This window comes from Oryctolagus cuniculus, chromosome 2, assembly GCF_964237555.1.
Source record: "Oryctolagus cuniculus chromosome 2, mOryCun1.1, whole genome shotgun sequence".
NCBI lineage: Eukaryota > Metazoa > Chordata > Mammalia > Lagomorpha > Leporidae > Oryctolagus > Oryctolagus cuniculus.
In genome coordinates, this window is record NC_091433.1 from 145,022,177 (window position 1) to 145,031,350 (window position 9,174).

Consider the following 9,174-nt stretch of genomic DNA (forward strand, 5'->3'; position numbering starts at 1 on the left):
AATAATTTGCATAATGATAAAGGCTCTAAAATGAAAACTAAAGAATGCATAGAAAAGTAATACTAAGTCTCATGAATATGACCAAACTCTGGAGTACTTCACTGGGATCAGAGATTCATGTCATCTCCACTGTCATGGGCACTTTTGCAGCATTATCTTAACTTCACAGGAGAGAAGTAATTAATTATGTTATCTTTGCAATATACCTTATATACTAACTCTACCTACTTTTGATAAAGTCATTCCATTGCTTTCTATCATTTCTCTTTGTAATTTCAGTATAATTTCTTCTCTGGAAAAATTTTAGATTTTATTATAATTACCTTATAGAGCTGTGTATGTCCTTAACCTTTGCTGAAGAAATACAGTGGACAAAAAGCAAATCCTAACTTACATTAATGGAATAAATTTGTTGTATTCAAAGTTGATGCTCAAATAGAAGCTCTAATTAACCTGCTAAGAGTCAGATTGGGGACATGAGGTCTTTGGGAAACTGCCATGTACCTCATCATGCCATAGTCTCCTGTATTCCTTTACTACAATGTACTCAATCTCAGCTCTGCATTTACATTTGCAGAAATACAACTCCTACGAATACATTCTAGAAATGTTCCTCCTCTGGAATATTTTCATTTTAATGAAATCATACCACAGAAACTGAATTCATGAAGCTTAAAAAGATAGTATTTGTTTAAATTAATGGGAGGAAGAGGATTTGAAGGTCCATAAAGATTTTTTTTTTAAGATTTGTTTATTTGAAAGGTAGAATGACAGAAAGAGAGGGAGACAGAAAAAGAGATATTTTTTTCTGTTGGTTTACTACCTAAATGACTGCAACCACTAGGGTGGGATCAGGCTGAAGCCTGGAGCCAAGAACTCCATCTGGGTCTCCCACTGGCGGCAGGGGTCTAAGTACTTGCACAATCTTCTGCTCCTTTCCCATGCACATTAGCAGTGGGCTTGATCCAAAGGATAGGAGCTGAGACTGGAACCACCACTCGGACATGGGATGCTGGCCTTGTAACCAACTGATTAACCCACTGCACCACCATGATTTTGTAGTGATTTGATTTTCAGATTTGATACTGGCATAGGATATATATTGTGTAGATATTTAGTAGTCTAGAGATCCTGAAGAAAAATCCAATAGGCAGCTGATACTATATGTTACTGTTTTTGTAAGAAATATAGTATAGTGCTCGCTTTGGCAGCACATGTTCTAAAATTGGAATGATACAGAGAAGATTAGCATGGCCCCTGCACAAGGATGACATGCAAATTCGTGAAGCATTCCATATTTAAAAAAAATAAATATAATATAGATTTCAATTCCATATAAGTTGCATTGAATTAAGCAGCAGAATATAGAACTCATTTTTCTTGCAATGTAACTTCTTGGGCCAAGTGCTTTCATTGTCTGTATAATATCTGATATATATTTGAACACTATTGAGTAAACATTCTTCGAGACTCATATGTCCTTAGCCTTTGCTGAAGAAATATGAAACATTGACCTTGCCATTATACCATTTATAATGACAAAAATTAAAGAAAATTTAGTACTTCATTGCATGGATTTAAGAGAAATTAAAAGAAAGGTGTAGAAAAGTCAAATTCATTTGGAAGATGAGATTTCCAGAACTGTGTTTGAAAGAGAGATACATTTTGTAATTGCCCGAATTATCACAGATTTGTAAGGGCTATGGAAAAGTCATTTGATAGGTAAGGAGAGAATAATATAATGGAAATTGCTTTTCGCTCTTTTGTTCTGAGACCAGTCTCACATGTGCCTTGAGACAGTATTCAACTGGGGTAAGTGGTATGTGTTTAAGAACTTTAATTTAGTGGTGGTGTTTCAGTGTCTGTGTACTTTACCATGCAAAGGGTTGTTTAAGCACCAGCATCTTTGGCATTACCCAGTACTTTGTTAGGAAGGCAGAAGCTTATGACTCAATCCAGCCTTACTTGATCAGACTCTGCACTTCAGCAAGTTCCCAGGTGATGTAAATGCACAGTAAAATTTAAGAACTACTACTAGACATCCTGGAATCACTTAGGAAGCTATGAAAATCCTGATGCCAAGTCACATTCCATGTCTGTTATCTGTCAAGTCAAAATGCCATGAGTAGCTAGAGCAATGAGCATTAGGATTCTTTTTAAAAATTTTCTCAGGTAGTTCAGTGTGCATCAGTTTGGGCATCAGTGTACAAGGTATCACCACCTTGGCTCTTAGAGTAGCAGCAGGTAGAATCCAGGAGCATCTCTCAATACTTTATAAACTTGGACTAAGTTGCCTTTACAAATTCTCCCTGAGTACCCACAGGTATTAGCATATCCTTTTAATCTGTGTGTGAAAATTTAATTAGACATCATTTGAGCATCTGCTCTTGAGACTGACTTCGCTTTTCTCAAGATTTTTCTTCAGACAGGTTTGCCTGCATAAAATATAAAACATTGAAATTTCTGTTTCCCTTAAGGAATATGCAGTAACACAATTTGATCAAAGATAAATATGATGAAGTAAAATAGGATGTACTGTAAAATAACGTATTCTCCCTCTATGACAATTCATCTTAAATTCTCTTTTGCCTAGATAACTCCTCTAATGAATACAGATATTTTTATCTTTTAAAATAATTATTTCTTTTCCCTAAGTTTTGAATAATAGTCAGGAAGGTATCATTATTTAATCATTCATACTGATAGGAATGCCTTTAAAAATGATAAACATTCAAAACAGTAAAACATTACATGTTAGACATGTGGGGAAATCAAAGAGAATCAATATATCTGGAAAATACATTAATATACCTTTTGTACTTTCCTATGGAACTTTCAGAGAGGTTTATGAATCCAAATTTGAATTAGAACTGAAAGAATCAGGTATCTATTTTCCTGTATATTGCTGCCATTTGATTTTTCGGTTTTACTTACATGTATGCTTACATTATACCTCAGTAACTTTCCTTAAGGTACACCTAAGGCCACGATGAAAAATAATACAAAACCTCATTTTAAAGCATCCTTAAGTTACATTTGGAGGTAAACAGGACAAATATAAATGTATTTCTTTCCCAAATAGTATTTTGATATTTTTTCTAAGTATTTTTGTGTTTATTTGTATATTCACTCTTTTTTAAAAAAGATTTATTTATTTATTTGAAAGTCAGAGTTGCACAGAAAGAGAAGAAAGGCAGAGAGAGAGAGAGAGAGAGAGAGAGAGAGAGAGAGAGATCTTCCATCCAATGGTTCATTCCCCAATTGGCCGCAATGGCCAGAGCTGTGCTGATCTGAAGCCAGAAGCCAAGGACTTGGGCCATCTTCCACTGCTTTCCCAGGCCATAACAGAGAGTTGAATCAGAAGTGGAGCAGCTGGGTCTCGAACTGGTGTCCATATGGGATGCCAGTGCTTCAGGCCAGGGCGTTAACCCACTGCGCCACAGCGCTGGCCCCCATTCTACTTATATTAAATACCTAGAATAAACAAATCTGTTAGACAGAAAGTAAACTTTTAACAGTGAGGAGATGAATGGGCTGTTGCTGCTAACAGGGTGATGAAAATAAAATTAATGATGACAGTTGCACAATTATGAGAATCTACTAAAAACCACTATACTGTATATTTTAAAATGGTGAATTTTTTGATAAATTATACTTCAATAATGCTGTTATTAAAAAGCACTAAAATTATAAATTGTCTTCCACATACATTCTTCAAAATAATTTCACATTTTCTAAATTAGTATATATACCAATATAGACACATGCATATGCATTCATTATGTGGTGATGTTAACTGATCACTTGATTACTATTGATCACTTGATTACTACTTTATGCACTGGAAGATAAATATTTTCCCTCTTTAAAAACATTTTTTAAAGATTTTATTTATTTATTTATCTATTTGAGAGGTAGAGTTACAGACAGTGAGAGGGAGGGACAGAAGGTTTTCATTTCGCTGGTGTACTCCCTAAATGGCCTCAATGGCTGGAGCTGCGCCAATCCAAAGCCAGGAGCCAGGAGCTTCCTCTTGGTCTCCTACGTGGGTGCAGGGACCTGAAGACTTGGGCCATTTTCTACTGCTCTCCCGCGCCATTGGAAGCAGAGCAGCTAGGACTTGAACTGGCACCCATATGGGATGCCAACACCACAGGCATTGGCTTTACTCTGCTACCTTTTTTTTTTTAAGATTTATTTTATTTATTTGAAGGACAGAGTTACAGAGAGAGGTAGAGACAGAGAGAGAGGTCTTCCATCTTTTGGTTCACTCCCCAGATGGCTGCAATAGCTGGAGCTGAGCAGATCCAAAGCCAGAAGCCAGGAGCCAGGAGCTTCTTCCAGGTCTCCCACGTGGGTGCAGGGGCCCAAACACTTGGGCCATCTTCCACTGCTTTCCCATCCATAGCAGAGATCTGGACTGGAAGAGGAACAGCCAAGACTCAAGCCAGCACCCATACGGGATGCCGGCACTTCGGGCCAGGGCTTTAACCTGCGGCACCACAGTGCTGCCCCCCCCCCCCCCCTTCTAATACGATTCTCTGTTTAGGGGCCTGGGAAACAGTGAATTTTTTTTTCCTATTTCTGTGAAGAATGCCACTGGTATTTTCCTGAGGATTGGAAAGAATTTGTAAACTGCTTTGGATAATATGTACATCATAAGAACATTAATTTTTTCGGTCTATGAACGTGGGAGAACTTTCCTGTTTGTGGGTGTGACTATTTTATCAGTGTTTTTCTTTTTTACATCCTTGGTTAAATTTATTCCTATGTTGCTTTTTCTTTGTAAATATTGGGAATGGGAATGCTTTCATTATTTCTTGCTCAGTAAGTTTATTCTTATATATTGTAGTAGTACATAAAGCTACTACTGAATATTATATATTGATTTTGTATTCTATAATTTACTGAATTCATTTTTTGTTGTTATAATAGTCTTTTGGTCAAGACTAGGTTTTTCTCTATATAGATTCATATCATCTGCTGACAGTGGAAATTTAAATTCCTTCTTTTCTACTTGTGAAGAGTACTCTCATTATATTTATATGCCTACATTTGGATTTGTTCTTATTTTGTATCCCTCCCACTATCATTTATCCTCATCAACATTTCATCCTTGTTTAAGCCCTACTTTAGAAATTAGGAAACTCTGAATCAGTGACTGTATTTTTAACTATGAAAGTTATGGTATTTCTTTGATACTAGAAGAGAAATCCACATCTTATAAATATTATTCCTGTACATATTCTGCTATGCAATATTACTGTTCCACATCTGAATGGGTATGATGATTTTGAACACCCAGGAATGTGTTCTGTAGTATTTCTTTTATATGAAGCACAGCACTTGTCTTTGTGAGCAGGTATAGCATGTGGAACCTCATTAACCAACTCTGAAATCTCCAATTATAAAAGTCAACGTAAATAGACATGTTTACTACATCCTAATACATGCTCTTTTTTACATAAAATATAGTAGTACAGCTGGCAAGACAGCCTTATAAAGTAATGGTTCCTATGAACCATAAATCCAAATAACTGAATGATAGATAAATGGGGTTGTAAAATATGTATCAGTGGTTAGAATTTGTGTGTGATTGGATTAACATAAATAGTCTAGCCCTGGGTGCTATTCTGTGGATTAGTCCTTAATAACTCAAGTTTAAAACTGGTAAAAACCATCAACAAAGTCCCTGAGTCTCTTCACTTCATATTATTTAACAGATTTTAAAATAAATAGCAGTTACTCTGCATCTCTTTACTGATTTTATTGGTATATGTTTGATTTATACTTTTTAAATTCAGATCAGTTTATGTTTTTAAGCTAACAAGAAAACTCTGCTAGTTTTGCTGTTGACAAGTACAGAAACTCACATAATTCTTAGTAGCTGAAATGGTATCTATGACCTTGAATAACATAAAACCTAAATAGGAATGGAATTTTGATTTTAAATTTTGTTCTATTCACAATGCAAGATAAGATAGAGTGAATTCAATTCTCTAACTCATCTAATGTAGTTGAAAATAATTATTATGCCATTTTGTAGACTAACTAGAATTTAATTTTCTTTCTGAAAGTATGTAAAATATTCTGTGTGGGAAAACAAAAATAAAATATTCTGGCTGTCTATCATGGAGGCTCAAGGAGGGCAGATTCAAAGGATGTCTGAATCTGTTACTTGTCCATAGTGCCTGGCCCAAAAGAAGCATTCAGTACATTCTTTCTAATTGAATGAATGTTTGAGTGAACAAACTCTTCTTGATATGACACAGACCAAATTTGGAAATTAAAATTATAGACAATGGGAATGTGAATCATTAAAAAAGTCATTGTGATGAATTCTACTAAATCCCCTGGATCTAGCCAAGACTGATTTAGCTTGATTTTATCCATTTAATTATTTCTGAACTTCTTATTGCCTGCAGTGTATAAATGGCAAAAGTTAATTTCTTACTGTCACAAGATTTCTCTGGATGGTTCATAGTTCTACCAGCCATTTTATGATAATACTTTCTAGTATCACATTATCTTTTGACAGACTGGTAATTAACCTAGTTCTTCATTAGGTAACAGAGGAAGATATATTTGTTTCAGTCATTCTTAATAATGGTATGACTTATTCCTAATCAAGTTGGGGTCTAATATATTAATGAGTATTATAGGGCTTACTAATTCCATTTACATTTAATTATAAAACAAACATTCACAATTTTAGGCACCTTATTATGTACTAAGTAATGTTTACTAAAGTATTGAAGTTTTTTTTTAAGATTTATTTATTTATTTATTTGAAAGTCAGAATTACACAGAGAGAGGAGAGGCAGAGAGAGAGGTCTTTCATCCGCTGGTTCACTCCCCAGTTGGCAGCAATGGCTGGAGCTGTGCCAAGAGCCAGGAGCTTCTTCCTGGTCTCCCACATGGAGGACTTGGGCCATCTCCCATTACTTTCCCAGGACACAGCAGAGAGCTGGATTGGAAGTGGAGCAGCTGGGACTTGAACCGGTGTCCACATGGGATGCCAGCACTGCAGGCGGCAGCTTCACCCGCTCAGCGCAGGTCAAAAGTGAAGTTTTAATACGCTATCATTTTTGATCTATTGGAAATAATGTTGAACTTACCTTGGCAAAAAAATTATCTAAATTGCATGCTGTGAGCCTGTTAAGAGCAAGGGTTTATAATTTCCCAATATCTTCATTAGACAATAAGTAGGCACTCAATAAATGACTTTTAATTGATAGATTGACAGAGGCTTCTGTCTGAGGTATTTAATACTCTGCATTGAGTTCTCCCTGCTGTTGACACCGTGCTGAGGGGTCCCGGTTTTCTCCCACTGGAAACAAGCCCGCCTTTGGCTTCCAGAACTGCTCCGTTCTGCTGCTACCTCCGCCTCCTTCTTCTCAGGTCTCTTTCCGGTTTCTCCGCGTTTTTCTCCTGTGTTAGGGTCTGTGTGCCTGGGTTCCTCTGGCGCCTGCGCGCCTCTAGAACCTTGCCTGGAGTGGCCTCCTCCTCCCCAGGCGCAGGGACCTTCTGGGTTTCTCCCAGAGGTCCCCCAGCACATGTGGTAGGGCATCTTTAGGTCCCCTGCCCTGAGCCAGAGAATATGCAAAATCCGACCTCTTCCTACACCGCTGGCATGGCAGGAGCCACACTCCTGTCTCTCGGATGACGTCAGTGGTCGTACTGCTTTCCTCGCCCCTGGTCCCCACAGCAGCCAGCCGGAAATGGCACTAGACAAGGCGGAAAAGGGGGTTGGTAAACGGCAACTAATGGCCGAGTCTGCAGGAGGACGCAGGCTCGGTGCAGGCTCTCCTCCTGGTCTGAGCCTAGTGGTGGTCAGCAGAGCCCAGCACTCCTGCAGCCAGAGCTCACGGAGGAGCTGACCGAGCGAGCCGGGAGTAGTAGTTAAGACTGATTTCTTGTTCCTTTTTTTAAGGAGCCCATCACGTTCTGGAGTGTCTGTGGTAAGAACACCGACCTGAGTTCTGTGTCTAACGGGGCTTTATGCAATAGCTATGTTCCCTGTGTGCACTGTGTTCTCAGATCTCTAGAACTTGCTGGTCTTGCATAACTATACCCTACCTCCACTGAACATTGTGAACAAGGCTGCATTGACAGGGGGAGGGCAGGGGTCTCTAGATCCTGATTTGGCCTCCCTGGATGTACAATGCAGAGTGGGATTGCCAAGTCAGGTGATTGTTCTGGTTTTAATTTCTCGAGGAACTTCCACCTGGATTTACAGTACTTGCATCACTGAGCCTGCCCCCAACATGATGCAAGGTTCCTACTTCCCCACAAACTTATCAACTCCTGTCATCCTGCTTTCTCTTGATAATAGATATCTTAGTGGGTGTGAGTGCTATCTCATTGTAGTCTGCATTGCGTTTCCCTGATGATTAGTAATGTTAAGCAGCTTTTTGGGTACATGTTGGCCATTTGTATGTCTTCTTTGGAGAAATGTCTATTCAAGTCCTTTGCCCATTTTTAAAAATTGGGTTATGTATGTGTGTATGTATTTATTTGTTAGTTACTGACTTGTAGAAATTCCTTACGTAGTTTGGAAATTAGTCCTTTAGCAGATACATGGTTTGAAAATACTTTCTTCCTTTCCTTGGTGATGGTTTCCTTAGCTGTGCAGAAAAGTCTGATGCAGGGTTTTTTTTCTTTTTTTTTTTTTGGCCTTAATTTCACATCCAAGAAATTGTTGAGACCACCTCAGGAAGATTTCCTCCTATATTTTACAGTAGCTTTACAGTTTTAGATCTTATATTTAAGTCTTTATGCCATTTTAAAGAGTTATTTTTTATAAAATCAGAATTACAGAGAGAGAGAGAGATTGCTTCCATCAGCTAGTTCACTCCCTAGATGGCTGCAGTGGACAGGGCTGGGCCAGGCCAAAGTCAGGGACCTGGACTCCATCAGGATCTCCCATAGGGGTGGCAGGGGCCCAGGTACTTGGGCCATCTTCTGCTGCTTTTCCCAGATAATTAAGGAGCTGGATTGGAAGGAGAGTGTCCAGAATATGAACCAGTGCCCAAATGTGATTGCAGTGTCATAGGCAGCGGCTTAGCTCAGTATGCCACAATGCTCAACCCTTTAATCCATTTTGGATTCATTTTTCTGTGGGGTGTAGGATAAGGGTCCAACTTAGTTCTTTTGAATGTGGCTATCCAGTTT

At 38.2% G+C, this 9,174-nt stretch overlaps 1 non-coding gene across 1 annotated transcript; it reads left to right on the forward strand.

Moving 5' to 3' along the window:
- Positions 1-1,195: 1,195 nt before the first annotated feature.
- On the forward strand, positions 1,196-1,302 carry LOC127490400 (U6 spliceosomal RNA). The gene has a single exon (XR_007918362.1). It is a non-coding gene; the product is annotated as a U6 spliceosomal RNA (small nuclear RNA).
- The last annotated feature ends 7,872 nt before the right edge of the window (positions 1,303-9,174 follow it).